The 19,415-nt window shown below is 40.4% G+C and overlaps 1 protein-coding gene across 6 annotated transcripts in view; it reads right to left on the reverse strand.

Annotated features, from left to right (window-relative positions):
• The window catches only part of PKIG (cAMP-dependent protein kinase inhibitor gamma), a 109,893-nt gene that overhangs the window by 84,003 nt on the left and 6,475 nt on the right, over nt 1-19,415 (reverse strand). For 2 of the 6 annotated variants that reach the window (XM_067012342.1, XM_067012345.1), the window contains exon 3: nt 14,577-14,637. The gene's annotated coding sequence lies outside the window, so the exon portion shown is untranslated. Of the gene's footprint in view, nt 1-12,772; nt 12,850-14,576; nt 14,638-17,706; nt 17,874-19,415 lie in introns of those variants that run through there. The other 4 variants (XM_067012344.1, XM_067012340.1, XM_067012341.1 and 1 more) reach the window with 4 other exon arrangements.

Here is a 19,415-nt window from a genome sequence, read left to right on the forward strand (position 1 = left end):
ATTTGAGGGATCAGGGAAGACTGCCTTGAGGAGGTGACATTTGAGCTGAGATCTATTATAAGGGAAACTGGGTAAAGGGAACATGGGATCTCTCTGTATTATTTCTTACAACAGCGTACGAATATACAATTATCACAAAAAGCTGAAAAAAAAATCACCCTGGCTACTATGTAGTTACTGTGCACATACCTACATAATATGTATACATACATGAAACTTTTTCAATAACTTTAATAATCTGTTTTATTTAACCCAGCATTTCTTAAAGTATCATCATTTCAACATGTAATCAACATAAAAAGCATTAATGACATATTCTTGATCTTTGTACTAAGTCTTTGAAGTCCATTACGTACAATACATCTCAGGTCGGACCAGCCACATTTCAGATGAATAGCCACGTATGGCTAATAGCTACCATATCAGACATCACAACTACAGAGTTCTACGGAAGGTCTTTGATTACGAGCATTGAACTTCCACCCTCCTTTCTCTCTGTACTTGCTCCTCACCCTCCAGTTTTATTGAGATGTAACTGACATATAACACTGTATTAGTTTTAGGTGTCCAACCACAACTCTTGTAGGGGGACAAGAAGGGAATCAGAGACACCAGCAAGCAGGCCGCCGCTGCTGTCACAGTTGACAGTTGGCAGCCAGAGCAGTGTGCGATTTGCTGTTACGGCAGTGTAACCAAATGGACCTGGTGTGGCCAGGACAGTGGAAGAGATCGAGGAAGAAGGTTTGTAGCCTAAGCAACTGGGTATTTGAGTTCTATCTACCTACCAGTGCTGCTGTAAGATTAAAAGAGCTAATATGTGTAAGACACCCAACACAATGCTAAGCACACAGTAGGTGCTCAATATATGTCAAAAATGAAAGAAAAAAATTCAATCCTAAAGTTTCAGTACATAAAGAACTAAGGTACATTTCAGATACTGGATAAAATCTCCCAGTTCCTTCAGAAGTTAAAACTAGTTCCCGACTTCATTTTTCAATGATTAACAAGGAGGACCAAGCAGTACATTTAGACCCCTTTCTAACATCCTTTTCAATCAAAGAAACATAAACATGTATCACAGTGAAGTACAGGATTCCCACAATTATAAAAATCCTAAGTTTTTACTGTCAACCCTCTCAATCTAGAAGTTTCAATTAGATTTAAATTAAAATTTAAATTAGAAGTGACATATCTTCTAATACAACACTGGCTAGATGACTGCTAGAAGTGATTTGTGCAGGATCTTTTGAAAAGAAGTATCACCAAAATATACTGGAATTCCAGGAAAAAAGAATCGAGTAAAGAGCCTGTGTAATAAAACATTTAAATAGAACAGTCTACGGGAAATAAAGCGAAGAGATCATATGTCATTGGGGCCAAATAGTGGAATTAAGATCTTGCTCTTAAAAAAAAAAAAAAAAAAATCTTGCTCTTTTTGAGCTAAAACTGCATTTTGTTTCTTTCTTTTTTTTTTTTTTTTGCGGTACGCGGGCCTCTCACTGCTGTGGCCTCTCCCGTCGTGGAGCACAGGCTCCGGACACGCAGGCCCAGCGGCCATGGCTCACAGGCCCAGCTGCTCCATGGCATGTGGCATCCTCCCAGACCAGGGCACAAACCGGTGTCCCCTGCACTGGCAGGCGGACTCTCAACCACTGTGCCACCAGGGAAGCCCCTGCATTTTATATTTATTTGTTTCTGTTATTTGGAGATACAGAATGGGGGGTTACTTTCTTTGAATGAAGATGTTTATAAAAGTTCAAGACACTATAAACTACAAATGGTAAGAAGGCCAAATTTTTACTTACTGAAAGAACAAAAATCAAACTTTTAAAAAGTTAAACCTAATGGCAAGTGGTAGTTTGAAAAGGGAATGTCTTCCTGAGAATTTAAGTTTAGGGCACTGACTTTCTGACCTGGACTTATGTAACTCTCATACCCAGGAGACATGACAGTTAATTGTCCTGTCCAAACACTGCAGAAATTATAACCATCAGGGATATTCCATTTCTCTTCCCACAGCATCTACTAATTCTTATCTCAGACAGATATGTGTGTGTGTGTGTGTGTGTGTGTGTGTGTGTTTGTGGTTTGGATGAATGTTCTGCATAATTAGAATTCTTTGCAGTACTGAGGAGAGAGCAGAGTATTTAAAACGTAGTCTTCATTTAAAAGAAGAGAAAACAGATTTTTTTAGAGGAATTCTGGCTTTGGGAAAGCTATTTTTAATTAAGAGTTGAGCAAAGTTTTATAACAAAAATATAGACAAATGAAGATACTGTTTATATTTCAAAGATGGTGAAACAGATTCTGCTACAAAATTTTTCCAACATTAATCCCCAGCAAACCGTTCCTTAGAAAAACTATTTTTATCCCTTTATCAACTTGGTTGATAAGTATTTCATTTCCAGTGCAAATATGGACAAGCTATATAAACCGAAATTGTTTTCATCCTTTAGAAACAAACATTTTGCAAATGGAAATGAAGCTTGTGCTATAATGTTTATTTGCTAGGCTGACAAAATGACTCTGGGGCCCACTAATATCAGGAAGTCTCCAAACAAGTGTCCATACAAGGGACAGGCTTGACTCCCAAAAAGCTCCAAAGAGCACAGTTCCTCCAGATCGGAACACCACTCCAGAAAATTGTGATTAATGTTCATTAATCCAGAACACATTTACATGCATGACTCCACTGCCTTGTGTGGTAGATAGGATGCTATCAGTGTTCCTATTTTTCAGATGAAGAAAATGCAGTTCAGAAAGTCTGACGTCCAAGGTTACTAAGTGCCACAGCCACCAAACTCAGCCCCCTCAAGCTATGCAGCAGTGACGGTAATGGCAAGGGCAGTAACAGCGGTGGCAGGGGCAGCACGTGAGCTGCACTCACCATGTGCTGGGCATTGTTCTCGACACTGTTCATGTGTCCGCTCATGAAACCCTCACAACCCTGTGAGGGAGGCAGGCAGGTTTGTCTCTGGGTCACCAGCCTTCTCCTTCTCCACGCTGCCCGTCATACATGCCCTGCTTCCTTCCCCACAAAATCAAAATGGGCACCACAAAGTCTTCATGTTCTCTCTACCCAAATCAAAAATTAGCTCTAAAATGTTAATTGTTGAAGCTAGATGACATGTGATGGGTGTTTCTTTACACGATTCTCTCTAGCTTTATGTTTGGAAGTCACCTTATAAACATTTACCATTTTTTTGCTCTCACATGGAATCTAAGCTATCGAAGAGGATAGAACACTATCTACTAACAATGAATTCAAAGGAAATATTATGAAAGACGGCTAGGTAATAATAGAAAGTGACAGACTCATTCACTCATTCCATGAACATAAATTGAGCGCCCGTATGTTAGGACATGTAAAGGTCCAATGAAGGACTGCTGTCCTCAACAAACTAAGGGTTTAGTAGCAGATACAAAATGAATGCAAAAGTAATTACAAAGGCGGACTATTTGTGATAAATGTTATAAAAAGAAAGTTCAAAGAAAGTGCTATGTGAATTGGAAAAAGAAATCTCATCAGGACAAACTGCATTACGCTGATTTTTCTAGGACACTCCAAACTTTTTGGTGTATTAAACACTAAACATTATCTAAAATCTGCGAGTGGCCCACAAAAAGAAATGGAGCTAAATCCAAAAGCAAAATTAGGACTGGAATGTCCACATGCCCTCTTTTATGGGATTATAATGATTCCTAGACCAAAATCCAGGCCTCTCAGTAAAAAGGGGCTAGCATTGCTCTCAAGTCCGTAGATTAAAACATACTGATTGGAGAAGGTTTTGCTGTAAAGAAGCTCAACGGCGCACCATCTCTAACACAAAGAACTGAGAAATAATATAAATGTCCACCAACAGGGTTTGGTGATATCATTCATTTCAACTGATGCACAGTAATCCCTACATAACAATTTATAAAGAAATAAAACAGAAGCCCTCTCCCTGATGGGATCAGGATTAATAATGGTAGAATCCATTAAAAACAAAAACAGCCGAACAGAGGAATCACTGAAACTGTACGTTCATTTGCCAGATACTTGATAAGGGATCAAGGCTTTTTCTTTGAGAATAAGTTCTAGCAATTAAAGTTCCTGCATTACCACCCCCAGGAAATGATTTCCAGTTTTTACTGGAAAGCCACTTGTGAAGTAGTCCAAAGGCAAAAATCCTACATTTTGATGAATTTTTTCTCTCAGTCTTTTTTTTTTTTTTTCCCGGTACGCGGGCCTCTCACTTGTTGTGGCCTCTCCCGTTGCGGAGCACAGGCTCCGGACGCGCAGGCTCAGCGGCCACGGCTCACGGGCCCAGCCGCTCCGCGGCACGTGGGATCTTCCCGGACCGGGGCACGAACCCGCGTCCCCTGCATCGGCAGGCGGACTCTCAACCTCTGCGCCACCAGGGGAGCCGCTCTCTCAGTCTTTTCAGAGGTCTCTTCCATCTCTAAATTGATAAGAACTTTTTAAATATTCATTGACTTTTACCAGGTCTTTTAAACATTCAACTTATTTTTCACAGAAGCAATGTCTTTTTTTTTTCTTTTATGTCCTCATTTTTTTTCCCATTAGTTTACCTCACAATTATTTTGTAATTACAATAACAAGTAAAACTGGGATAAACAGGCTTGGGGGCAAAGCCAACTGACTCTTGTTGATTCTCATCATCATCATCATCATGGCAAATAACTTATAATGTGTTTAGTATGTGCCAGCCACATACTAAAGTATGTTCTAAGTACTCTACGTACATTAAGTCCTTCACTATGCAATAACAGTCTAAGTACTACTGTGACCATCACTTTCCAAATAAGGAAACTGAGGCACAGGGAAGTTAAGTAACTTGCTCGAGATCTTACAACTAGTAAATGGCAGACTGAGAATTCAAACCCAGGCAGCCTGGTTCTAAGTTAGTGACTCGGACCACTAAAACTCCCTAAAACCAAATGGAAGAGAGCTGCAGTGCGCTTGTGCTCTAGAGCAGTGCCATCCAACAGAACTTCCTGCCATGATGGAAATGTTTTATACCTGGGCTGCTGAATTCAGTCATCACCAGTCACATGTGGCTACTGGGATTGAGAAACTGGATTTTTAATTTAACTTTAATTAACTAAAATTTAAACAGTAACATGTGGCTAGTTGCAATCAATTATATTGGCCACACTGTGATTTATATATATATATATATATATATATATATATATATATATATATATCACGATGTGGTTAAATGGAAAATATGAATTATAAAACATTATATCAAGTATGTCTCATTATTGGATTAAAAAACCATGAACAGAGAGACAGTAAACACAAACAAAACTGTGGTTTCCTCCAAATGGAGGGTATGGAGGACACAGTTCACAGTTGGCTGCGTGGTGGGCACTGCACGTTGCAAGACCTATAGCCATTTTCTCTCTCTCCCACAGCAAAAGCATTCCTCTGCTGCTGGGAACAGCAACGTGTCCAGCTAAGAAACTACATTCACCAGCCTCCTTCACAGATATAAATGGATAATGAGATGTAAACTGTATGTGCTGGCTGGGACTTCTGGTACTTGAAAGGGTGTCCTTTGCCCTCCCTTCCTACTTCTTCCTGCTTCGAGGAAGGGCTGTTTGGTTAGAGAGCCAGAAGCCCACTTGTGACCACAAGGTGACCATGACAGTGCAAGCCGTGTGATCAGGATGGTGAAGCAGAAAGAGAGAAAAGGCTAGACTGTGGCACTGTGGCACTGCCATGCCAGCAACAGATTGCCTATTTCGGACTTAATGTTTTTTGAAAGAAAAATAAATAACTCGTCTTATTTAAAGCCTTGTTATCAGCAGCCAACGAAAATCCTAGCTGACCAATCTACAGGGTCCATTCCTCGTAGTCACAGAAGAACTTCCTTCCTAACAGACACGCAATTCTGTTCCTGATCGGCCTAAAGATAATTTCATCCCCCTCGTAAATAACTTGTTTAAGAACCAGGCCGAAGCTAGTAAGGCATGGCATTGCCCTGGTGACAGGCAGTGGTTCAGGAATAGGCACATGACCCAATTCAGGCCAATGACATTGTAGGATTAGTATGGGGGTGGGAGGTTCTGAGAAAATTCTCATTCTTAGGAGAACAGAGGAAGTAAGAATCTTTCTACTGCTTTGGTAGGTGCCGTACATGGATCTGGGGCCCAGAACTGCTGCCCATATTTTGCTGCTGGCCTGAGGATGAAGCCAACACCCCAGGGAGGACACAACCAAGAGATTCACAGGGCAAGCAGCCTGAGACAGTGGATTATGTTAATGCTGAATTCTGTCCTACTTCTGGGGCAAGTACAAGTTACATGAGCCAAAAAATAGCCACACTCTAGAGAGATCATCTTAGAGGCAATCGACTAGGTGTTAAGTGTTATTCAAATATTGTGAGAAAGGCAAATAAGTGAGGTCTTCCCAAGGGGCATGCAAAGTAGGGCACTGGGTCTTTAATATTTCTGTGCCTTTTCCATACAGGCCTGATAAAGAAGTTAGTATACAGTAAGTTACCAAATACTGAGTTATTTATGAGAACTTTTTGTTCTTCTGCAGGCTTTTCCAAAAAAGGTTACTGAATAAGTGTGCATGTTTCAAAGGTCTTATAATAATCCTACCAGTTGGCAGATAATGTCAAGTACTTACTACCTGCCAGACCTTGTGCTGAGCCCTTTATCTCATGCAATCCTCACAAAAGATGAGGAACTCTCATTACATCCATTTTACAAGTGAGGAAATGCTGAGGCTTAGAAAGAAAGGTTAAGTAAAAAAAGAAGCAGACTCACAGATACAGAGAACAAACTAGTGGTTACTAGCAGGGAGAGGGAAGGGGGAGAGGCAATACAGGGGTAGGGGGAAAAGGGTTATTATGAAATTATATAAAATAATGTTTGTGAAACTTTTGAAAATTATAAAGCACTATAGAATTTTTAGAAACTCATTCAATAAAAAAATTAAAAGTTAAAATTAAAAAAAAGATGATCCTCCTATTCACATGCTAATCACAATAAGGGTTTTTCTACAGTTATCAAGCAAAATAAAACATTTTTCAAACATTAAAAAAAAAAGAAAGAAAGGCTAAGTAACTTGTAGAAGAAAGTAGACAGGGCCAAGATTTGAACTCATGTCCAAAGGACTCCAATGCCTCCCAACCACGCCTTTGTACTGCTTCCTTTGGACACATAAGAACACATCTATGATTTCCGTGAGACTGCACTATTTTTAAAATATTCTGTTCTCTTGACCCTCTAAGTATACGATACTCATCAGAACACAAGTCCCAACTTTTTGGTTTGGAAAAGATGGCCATACATACCACATACAACAAGCAGAGATCATCAAGAACCATTGAATGTTAAACCCTATGCACACAAGAAAGCAATATAATTACATATGTTTAATTTATGTTGCAAAGTCAGATTAGATAACCAACTCTTCTTTTTCAAGTTTCCTTTTGGTGGTAAGTAGAAGCACACAGCAGGTAGGCTTGTGGAATTGGGAATGGGAGAAAAGAAGATAACTCACATTTAATAAGCCCCTTGTAGTGGTCTCATTTTATAATGGTTAACTCTCAAAGGACCTCATGAGATGTTTCACAGATAAGGAAACCAAGACTACAAGACCTTGCCCGAGGTCACCCTGATCTGCCTGAAATCCAAGGTCTTGTTCTTCCCGCTATAAAACTCTGCATTCCTACAAGTTCTAGCATTTTCGAAATATTGGCTGAAAGAGACCAATGGCTCTGAAGCCACAGGAAAGCTACACCATTTTTAGGAGCCTCTCTGGAAATATCATTTTAATTAAGTTTCAGTTACTTTCAATCATAGTGCCTTCAGCTTGAACAGATTATCCGTAAGAAAAGAACCTAAACTGAAAAGATCTAATGCCTCAGATTTTAACTTAAAAACCACAAGGAAACAGGTATTATGTTTCAGATAAACTAACTTATAATATATATAGTATTTATTTTCTTAGGAAGCAAAATACAATTAGTAAGCAGTAGAATGCTAGGCTTTGGTACAAGTGTTCAAACAGAAACACAGTCTAGTCCTAGAAGTACACTGGCTACAGAGAATCACTTTTTAAAAAAATCACCCCAATCTGCCTCATATGCGACTAAGTAGTCTCATAATAAATTATTGATGAAAACTTAGAAGTTATATTTTTAAATGACATTTGTATATGAAACCGTCATTCTCCAGGCAGTTGAGATGCCCAAATAGAGAATGTTACAGCATAGAATTACTCTGATACAAGTAAAAATTAAATTAAAAACAAAAAAGAAATTTTGCTCTGTCTCTGTTTACAAGGTATCATCTGCCTATATATCTCCCCCAAATCCTACCATTTTCAGAGCCACTCAACTAGGTGCTAATCTCTCTAATATTGGCAGCTATTAGCTGTCTCAAACCAAAGGAATCATTTTTTCAGTAAGAGGCATGTGCCACCAGTCCATATGGAAGCAAAGGCAGCCACTGAAAAATGAAACTGAGCAGGGGGTAGCAGGAAGCTTAACCAATCAACACTGTGAAACATATTTCAGAAATATTAGACACATAGATCAACAGAAGAGAATTGAGTTGAACTGCCCAGAAATAAACCCACACATATATGATCAATTAATTTTATTTAAAGGAGTCAAGAATATACAATAGAAAAAAGATCGTGACTTCAATAGTGTTGGAAAAACTGGGCAGCCACATGCAGAAGAATAAACCTTGACCACTTCTTACACCATATACAAAAATCAACTCAAAATGGATTAAAGACTTGAACATAAGACCTGAAAGCATAAAACTCCTAGAAGAAAACAAGGGGGGGTAACCTCCTTGACATCAGTCTTGGCAAAGACTGGATCTGACACCAAACGCAAAGGCAACAAAAGCAAAAATAAACATGTGGGACTACATCAAACGGAAAAGCTTCTATACAGCAACGGAAACCATCAAAAAAATGAAAAGACAACCTACAGAATGGGAGAAAATATTTGCAAATCACATACCTGATAAGGGGTTAATTTCCAAGATATATAAAGAACTCATGCAATGCAAAGAAAAACAAACAATCTGACTAGAAACGTCAGAGGACTTGAACAGACATTTTTCCAAAGAAGGCATACAAATGGCCAATAGGTACCTGAAAAGCTGCTCAACATCACTAATCAGCAGGGAAATGCAAATCAAAACCACAATGATGTCACCTCACACTTGTTAAGACGGCTTTTCTCAAAAAGACAACAGATTACAACTGCTGACAAGGACATGGAAAAATGGGAACCCTTGGGCACTGTTGGTGGGAATGTAAATTGGTGTAGCCACTATGGAAAGCAGCACGGAAGTTTCTCAAAAAATTAAAAACAAAACTACCATATGACCCAGCAATTCCACTTCTGGGTATTTGCCCGAAGGAAATGAAATCTCTATTTTGGAAAATGATCTGCATCCCCATGTTCACGGCAGTATTGTTTACAACAGCCAAGACACGGAAACAACCTAAGTGTCCATCGACAGATGAACGGATAAAGAAAATATGGTGTGTGTGTATATATATATATATATATATACACACACACACACAGTGAAATATCAATCAGCCATAAAAAGGAAATACTGTCATTTAAAACAACATGGATTACAGAGTGAAGTAAGTCAGAAAGAGAAAAACAAATACCGTATGCTAACACATATATATGGAATCTAAAAAAAAAAAAATGGTTCTGAAAAACCTAGGGGCAGGACAGGAATAAAGATGCAGATGTAGCGAATGGACTTGAGGACACAGGGAGGGGGAAGGGTAAGATGGGAAGAAGTGAGAGAGTGGCATGGACATAAATACACTACCAAATGTAAAATAGCTAGTGGGAAGCAGCTGCATAGCACAGGGAGATCAGCTCATCAGCTCAGTGCTTTGTGACCACCTAGAGGGGTGGGATAGGGAGGGTGGGAGGGAGATGCAAGAGGGAGGAGATATGGGGATATATGTATATGTATAGCCGATTCACTTTGTTATAAAGCAAAAACTAAAAACAAAAACAAAACAAAAAACATGGATGAATCTTGAGGGCATTATGCTAAGTGAAATAAGTCAGACAGAAGACAAATACTGTATGATCTCACTTGTATGTGGAATCCAAAAAGAAAACCAAACTCATAGATACAGAGAACAGACTGGTGGTTGCCAGTTGCCAGAGACAGGTGGCAGGGGTCAGGGCAGGGGTAGATAGGGTGAAGGTAATCAAAAGGTACAAACTTCCAGTTATAAGACTAGTTAAGTCCTGGGGATATAATGTATAGCATGGTGACTAGTAAAAATAACGTATTTGTATATTTGAAATTTGCTAAGAGAGTAAATCTTAAAAGTTTTCATTACAAGAAAAACAAAAAAAAATTGTAACTATGGGCGGTGATGTTTGTTAACTAAACTTGTGGTTAATCGTTTCATAATACATACATATATCAAATCATTATGTTGCACACCTAAAATTGATACGTTACATGTCAATTATATCTCATATTTAAAAAACCTTCTAATACTGTTTTAATCACTTAATGAGAGGTTAAAAATATACATAAATTAAGTTCATGATCAAAAAAGAAAGAAGAAAAATAATAATAGCAGCTAATATTTACTGAAGGGTTCCCACGAACAGGCACTATGTTAAGTGCTTTAACTACATAGTCAATCCTTAGAACAACTGTATGCAGTAGGTACTATTATTAAAGAACTTACTCAACGCCATACATTTATTCAGAATATTACAATATGCAGAATTTGGTAAAGCCTTGAAACTTTGCTCCCGCATTTACTGGTTGATTCTGAGCAAGACACTCTCTGATTCCAGTCTCCATGGCTTTAAAATGTTAACTGCAGGCCATAGTGCAACATCTGCATTTCCTAAGCCTCCGTGGCTGGTGTCACCAAATACCCCACCCACTCATGTCCTAGCCAATCTTAATCAGGGCAGGAACAATATTAGGACTACTTTTGTTACCACTGTGAGCCTGGGAGGAATGGCTGCCCTCACCCCACTCCCATGCCCCAGAAGCCAGCCACGAGGCTGAGTCAGTTTCTCCACCACCCCAGGCCTGACTTCGATCCTCTTCCCAACCAACTCATACTGATCAGACTCCAGCATGCTTTCAATGATGTCAGCACTGGCTGAAATCATCTACCCCACCTCAAGGGTAACAGAGAATCGAAAGCATCTCTATATGAAAATCTCTGGGGAGTTCACATTTCTCCATGTATTCAATCCAACTGGAACAGTAGAGGATTAGGTTATTGGGGGTAATGTAATTTTGGTTAACTGGCGGTCACCCAAAAAATCTTTAAATGACATTCTAAAATGGATCAATGTACTGCACTATTTTATAAGTAGTAGATTTGAACATAATTGAATCCTTGGCTGAGAAATTTGCTATACATCTCAGGGTGGTCATCTGAACACTGGAATAATATGGTTTTGAACATGACCGCAATATGGAATACATTTTATACCACTGGCTTCCACATACATAAAAAGGGCTGAAAAAAAGTTTTACAAAAGAAAGCTTATTCTTAATATATGAGATATAATCTTTTTTCTATTCTATTGAGGTTTTTTTTACCACTAAAAAAAAAATATGCTGGAACTCCTCTCCTAAATAATTCCTCTACCTACTAATTCCCAACCTACTGTAGGTTAACAACCTACGGTTTGAAAAGCACTGGTACAAGCAGCCCTTCACAGTGTGGTTTTGGCAGCACATAAAACCAATCCAGGAAAGCAATGTTGTAAGTAACCAGTATTGGACAGAACATACAGGCTCTGTTTTCTTTAAAAATATATATTAAGCTGAATTATTAATTGAGGGAATTTTCTCCACCTACCAGAGGGGAAAATACATGACAGTTGTACAAAGGTTTCCTTTTATCAGGAGACAGTGGGATTTAACAGAGCACATGACCAGGCATCAGAAAACCTGTATTCATTTTGCAACCCCTAATGAAATAGCAGATCTTGGCAATGATAATTAACAGCTGCTAAAACCATTCTGTGAAAGGCTAATGAGAAACTTACAATGAAGGGATCGTGCCAACAAACACCTGAACCCAATGATGAACCTTAATATTACACAGGTGAGAGCCAGCCTTTACTGCCTGCTCATATGATACACAGCACCACCCATAAAGTACAACGGACAAAAAAATAAATGGAATGGAGGAACACATTAAAGGGATATAACCAGCCAAATCCAGAGTAGCTGTACAGGACAAATGACCTGATTTTTTAACAAATAAAAGGCAAGGGCGGGGGGTGGGAAGAGAAGAGACAAAATTGCTATAGATTCAGAGATTTACGAGACTATCACCCAGATGTAATAGGTGGTCCTTGTTTGGATCCCAATTCAAACAAACCAACTGTAAAAAGACATTTATGAGATAACTGAGGAAACTGAATACCAAACGGATACTAGGTAATATTCAGGAATTACTATGTTCATTTTCTTAGGTGTGATTATAGGGGGAAAAGGGGTTGAAGAAGATCCTTACCTCTTAGATGTGTATTAAAGTATTTATAGATGAAATGATATGATGTCTAGGATTTGCTTGAATATAATCTAAGGTGGGGAGAGAGTGGGGGGTATAGATCAAATAAAACTGACCATATGTTGGTATCTGTTGAAGCTGGGGTATGAGTATAAGGTATTATACCATCTTTTGTACTTTTGTATATGTTTAAAACTTTCCATAATAAGAAGCTATAATATAAAAAGAAAGTAAGAAAACCTGGATTCAAACTCCAGAATTCATTAGCTGTAGGAGCTGGGAGGTTTCTTAAATCCTTTGATCTTCAATTTCCTCATCTGAAAATGGAAATGACAATCCCTATTTAAGAGTTACTGGGAGGAATGAAATGAGATCATGGGTTCACATCTTTTGGACATGCAGCTCTCATAAACTGCAAAATGCTTAAGAACATCAGCACAATAGTTAATTCCCTCTCTGCGATGCTCTGCAAGCAGACACACATTACAGGTTTGTGGGAATAGAGATAGGTAATAAGCTGAATCCATTTGAACTTTCTTTTGTTTTGTAGTAACCCTTTAATAAGACACTGTTTACTTCAGTGGCCCCTTTCTCCCCAAAGGACAGTGTCAAAGATATTGCAATCAATTGCATGTCTTGCCGCTTCCCTGGTGGCACACTGGTTAAGAATCCACCTGCTAATGCAGGAGACACAGGTTCAAGCCCTGGTCCAGGAAGATCCCACATGCCGCGGAGCAACCAAGCCTGGGCGCCACAACTACTGAGCCTGCGCTCTAGAGCCAGCGAGCCACAATTACCGAAGCCCGTGTGCCACAACTACTGTAGCTTGTGCGCCTAGAGCCTGTGCTCCGCAACAAGAGAAGCCATTGCAATGAGAAGCCCTCGTATTGCAATGAAGACTAGCCCCCGCTCGCCGCAACCAGAGAAAGGCTGCACGCAGCACCGAAGACCCAACACAGCCAAAATTAAATAAATAAATAAAATCTATTTTTAAAAAATTGAAAGTCTCTAACTTGAGTTGTTTATATTTCTTCTTTACTTTCCCAATTATATTTCCCCTGCTAAAGGTAGAAAGTAATTTTCAGGAGACTGTGTTAAGATAAAACTGAATGCAATTAGGAATCAAGGTAATCTAAATAGGACTTTGTTTAAAACATTCCAGGTGCTTTGAGAAGAACAGATTTGCATCACCCAGCATTAATGCTTCATCTTAAATAAAAGGAAACTAACAAAGGTTCAAGTCTAAGTAACACAAAGGGAAATCTGTCACTATCTGGCTTCAGTTTGCAGAATGGGTTGGCGGGAGCCAGGGTGATCTTTCTATAATGCGAATCTGATTAAATCATTTCCCTTCCTTTCAATGGTTTCCCTCTGCTTTCAGGAGAGTCCAAACTCCTGAACAAAAAGTCTCAGGTGGCTCTCCAGCCTTACTTCCTCCCTCCTCCCCTAGTCTAAGCCCCTTCTGCCCACAGGCACCCAAGGCTTCATCCTCCACTCCTTTCTCCCTTACCTCTTAGTTGTCAAGTCCTGTTGATTCTCCTGAAACGTCTCTCAAATCTGCCCACTCCATTCCATTCCTGCTGCCACTGCCCTAGACCAGGCCCTTTTTTTTTTTTTAATAACCTTTACTTCCCCATCTCCCCAAATAGGATATGTCCTTATTGCTTTTTCCAATTATGAAAGCCATTCATGCTCATAAAAAAGAAAAATAAGGCAATAAGGAAAAGAATAAAAGTCTCCCCATGATCTCACGACACAGACATAAAGAACTTATCTTTCTGGCACGCTCATGTTTGTAGCAGCATTATTCAAAATAGCCAAAAGGGGGAAGTAACCCAAATGTCCATCTATGGAATGGATAAACAAAATGTGTTCATAAATACAATGTAGGTACAAAATGTGTATATCCACACATGGAATATTATTTAGCCTTAAAAAGGAAGGAAATTCCGACACATGCTACAACATACACAAACCTTGAAGACATGATGTTAAGTGAAAAAAGACAATCACAAAAAGACAAATATTGTATGATTCCACTTACACGAAGTATCCAGAGTAGCCAAATCCATAGAAACAGAAAGTAGAATGGCGGTTGCCAGGAGCTAGGGAGAGGGGAAAACATGGAGTTGTTTTAATGGGTATAAAGTTTCAGTTCCGCAAGATGAAAAAGTTCTGGAGATTGACTGCACAACATTGTGAATATCCTTAACGCTTAAAAACGGTTATGATAAATTTATGGGTATTTGACCACAATTAAAAATAAAAACTTGTTTTAAACAACTCATCTTTCTAGACATTTTTCCTATAAATATGTATACACTTAAAAAATCAAAACTAGAAACATACTGTAATCTGTTTTTCACACCTAACCATATGATGTAAACATCTTTCTCATATATATGGCTCCCACCTCTTTTTAACAGCTGATAGTACCCATGATATAACTGCATCATGATTTAACCAGTCAGTTTTCAATTTTTCAATATTATAAAAACATCACAGTCAACATCTTTGCATATTTTCTCATCATGTCCATAACAGACATCTGGGTTTTTTACATGCCTTTTTTTCTAGTATCCATACCCTGGTTTTCCCAAGGCAAAAATACGTCCTCTTCACACAAGCACCCATCCTGACCTGTATCTCCAAACCTCCAGCCAACTCTTACTCTATCTGACTAGCTAGGCACATTTATTTTAAAGTTTACTCCTAGGTATTTATTTTTCATGTTGCTATTGTCATTTTACCTACAATTCCATTTTCTTACTATTGCTTTTTGTCTCTCTTGTAGCTTGCTTATTTTTAACTCAATTCTCTTGAATTTTCTCAGCAGATAATCATATCATAGGCAGACAATCGTATCATTTAGGTAGCGATTAAGAGCAAAAGTTCTGGCTCAGGCAGGCCTGGATTCAAATCCTGTGTAACCTTTGCTAAGCATTTTTTACCTCCATTTCCTCATCCATCAGCTGGGAATTACACTAGAGGCTATCTTCCAGGGTTACATAAAGATCACATTTTCAACTGAGACTGCATGGAGAGTGCTTAACACAATGTTAGCTCAATAAATGTCTCCTATCTGTTGAGAAAGAAAATAGAACTTTCTCTCCATGCTTACATCTTTTATTTATTTCTTCTGGTTGCATTACACAGGTGTGCTCCTTTTCGGCAATTACCTTGCTTCCCACGTCTCCAAAACAAAACAAAACGAAACAAAAAAGCAGTCATCAGACTCTGCAAAGAATCTGTGCTGTGGATCGCATCCACTCTCACATTGCTGGAAAGTTGTGCCATTGATTTTCCCCTTCATCTCCTGTATTTTCTCAGTCTCTCCCTCACTACTAGCTGTTTGCCATCAGCATTTAAATCTGCTTGTGTCTCTCTCCTGCTTAAAAAGACTTCACCTGATTCCCCAATTGCTCTCCAGCTTTCTCGCTTCTCTTCACAGCCAAACTTCTTGGAGCTGCCTACACTTTGCCTTTACTTTCTCACATCCCACTCTCTCCTCATCCCACTGACATATTACATTGAACCTTTGGAACCTGCCGATATTATAGATTCCACCCCCATCATTTCACCAAATCTGCTCAACTGGGTCTTCAGTGACCTCTATATTTACTTATGCAAAAGGCACATTTTAACGTTTAACTTCTTCTACTTGAAATCTTAGCAGCATCCAGCCAAGTGGACCTCTTCCTTGGGCTTTCGTTACTACGCTCTCCTAGTTTTCCTCCCACTTCTCTGGCCATTTCTTCTTGGTGTAGTTCTAAGTGAATGGTTCTGCCTAGAGTGTACAAGATAGTGACCCTGAATGACCTGGGCCTTCAAAAGAAAAAAGAAAAAACTCTCTGAATGGGTCTCTTCCAATACTGATTCAGTTCCAGTTGTACTGGACTGCTTTTGTCTCCATGAATGCACCTTTAATGTCTGGAATACATGCCACGAGGGTAGGAACCTGATTCCTTACTACTTACACAGTGCCTCACACACAACAGGTGCTCAGTTAATATTTTTTTGAATCTCCATAAATGAATAGCTGCAATGTGAAAAACAGACTGGAGAAGTGATGAGACCAAGAGAGAACAAAAAAAACCCTGATCCTTTGAAAACCACACCTCTGATCATGCAACACACACTCACTGCCTGATTTAAATCCTTTGGTGCTCCCCACTAACCCCCATGACAAAGTCCAAACTCAGGAGGAGATACAAGTAAGGTCTTTCTTCTATAGGAAGAGCACCTGCTTATCTCTCAAACACACCGAGCCAGATCACTTCCACTTCCCAGAATCTGTCTCTAAACAGGCTATGAAATCCCTGCAGATGCCCAAGAAGCCTGCACTCTCTCCCCAGGACCTTGCACTGGCCGTTCTCTCTGCCTAGAACACTATGCACTCCACCAGCTTCATCTTCCGGCCAATACAGAGGCAGCCTTCATGTCTCATTTTGGAAGTCATCTTCTTTTGGAAACTCTCGTTGACCATCCTCCCCAACCTCATCTCCGGAAATCTGGGTTAACTGCCTTCTCTATGCATTCACAGTCCCCTGTATGTCCAAAATCATAGCTGGAACCACAGTGAGTTCCTATTTATACCTTAAATCTGTGGAGTTCCCTGAAGACAAGATGTCTCATTCACTTTTTTACCACTGGCAATTAGCCCAGGCCCTGATACACAACACATGCTCAATGACGGACCTCCCTGGAGTAGTAGTAGTAACAACGAAAGCTCCCAAGGCTTACCTGAAAGGATTTGAAATATATTATTTGCTTTGTAATAAGCTTCTAAAATAGGTGCTATCATTATCCCCATTCTGCAGAAGGGAAAACTGATGGACAAAGAAGTTAATCCTCTCTGGCCCCAGAAGAGTCGCACAGACGCACATTTTCTGCAATTCTGAGTTATTCCTCGACCCCAAATAAGAAAAGCTTTAAAAAAAAAACTTTCGAATCAGGCCAATGGCCCCCAAATATAATAAACAGACCAAAACGCAGGACAGGGTTAAAGGGCAAGAGGGGGCGCAGCCCCGGCGCCAAGGGTGGGGGAGCGGATAAAGGTCAGGCCCCGTCTCCTTCCCGGGAGTCCCCAGTGGCCCAGCCCCTCGCCCGTTGAGACGAGTCGACGCCGGGAACCGCGCGTTAAGACCGCGACTGCCCACCCGGCCCCTGCTCACCTGCCGTCCCGCCGCCAGCCGAGCCCGGGCCGCTGGCCCGCAGCGCCTCCTCCGGGCTGCCTGGCGCCCGCCGAGCGCAGCTGAGCCCGTTGCCGTGGCGACCGGAGCTGCCGAACTCCCGCGGCTCGCGCTACGGCGTCTCGGAGGGGACCAGGAGGCCTCGCGGCCCCTTCCGCAGCCCCCTAGCGGGCGGAGGAGGGAAAAGCGGGCGGAGGAGGGGAAAGCGGGCGGAAGTCCGGGTCCGGAGAGGAGGGGGACCCGGGTAGGGGTTGGCAGCTTCAAACTTGGCCCGGAGGAACGGGAGAAGGAAGGAAACTTTGGGGAAAAGGGGGACAGCCAGGCCGGGGGAGGACTTGGGCTTCATATCCTGCCTGTGCCTCAGTTTCTCTCTCGGTCACCTGAGATGGAGACTATTCTGGGAGATGACGGAACCGCAGGCGGAAGCTTGCTAGACTGGGAATATTTAAAGACGTGAAAATTGATGTGGGAAGGGTGGCACATGCCTCTCCCTTTTTAATTTCCAAAACTGTGGTGGGACAAAGAATTTTTTTAAAAACAGAACAAGAAACAAAAAAACTTGATTTTTTGGGCTCATGGTGAGAATGCGATCACCAGATTTAATTTCAATATGAGAAATGTACTTTAACTTGTGACTAGCAGTTATACTTCCTGGAATAATCCTGCAGATAATCTTGGAACATGAGCATAAAGAATATTCATTGCTCCATTGTTTGTAACAGCAAAAGGGCTGAGACCAGTCTAAACGTCCATCAGTAACAGATTAATTATGGTACATCCGTAAAATGGATTACCAGAGAAAGAATTAAGAGGGACTGAGGTAGATACAGTTTCCATATAGACCTAGCTTCAAGCTATGCATATAGCTATTGACTGAAAAAAAACAAAAAAAAAAAGCACAACCTAAAAGTTGAGAATTATGTTTTATTTGGCTGGACACAGCCTCTCAGACAGCTCTGAGAGACTGCTCCAAAGAAACGAGGGAGGAGTCAGAATATATCTGAGTTTTTGCAACAAAGATTACTGTTAATTAAAGAAAAACATATCTCAAGTTGAGGAATTTAGCGCTTTTCTGTGTATGGGAAGATGCAAGAGTCTGGGCTCACTGAAATCATTCCTTTGATATGCACCTTAACTATCTAGGGCCAGTATCCTGCTTTTCTCCATCCTGAATCCCCCAGGGTGCACAGCTGGGGGTAACTGCAGTGGCTGAGGTTTGGCAGCCCGTTGGTCTCCATCCTGAGTTCCTTCAGGCCTCGCTATCTGGGGTGTCTGTAGTGGTTTGATGGCTGCAGCATCCTTTGTTTACTGTTATGTGTCACCTACAAATTGGCACTTGCCACCTGCCTCTACAAGGATTAAATTATGAGTTGATGCAGCTGCTGACCTTCAACACCCAGTGAAAGGAGTTCAGGGTGGAGATCAGGAAGGAGGCACTCTGTGCTCTAGGAAAAATTGGCAGAACAGGTCTTCAGATGGTTAGATATTTCTAAGAAGATTTTATGAGCCCAATTCGTACATTTCCTCTTATCTAGAAAAGCAGTAAAATCTTTCATGGTGATGTCTGCTTCTCGTGACTAGCAGCAACCTTCTGCAAAAATGTGTGCTTGATTGCATGTACACCCCCTTCACCAAAATCACATATACAGTGACCTTCACCCCTACCTCTTTGGAGCCGTTTCTCAGAGCTA

The sequence above is a fragment of the Kogia breviceps genome, chromosome 14 (genome assembly GCF_026419965.1).
Source record: "Kogia breviceps isolate mKogBre1 chromosome 14, mKogBre1 haplotype 1, whole genome shotgun sequence".
NCBI lineage: Eukaryota > Metazoa > Chordata > Mammalia > Artiodactyla > Physeteridae > Kogia > Kogia breviceps.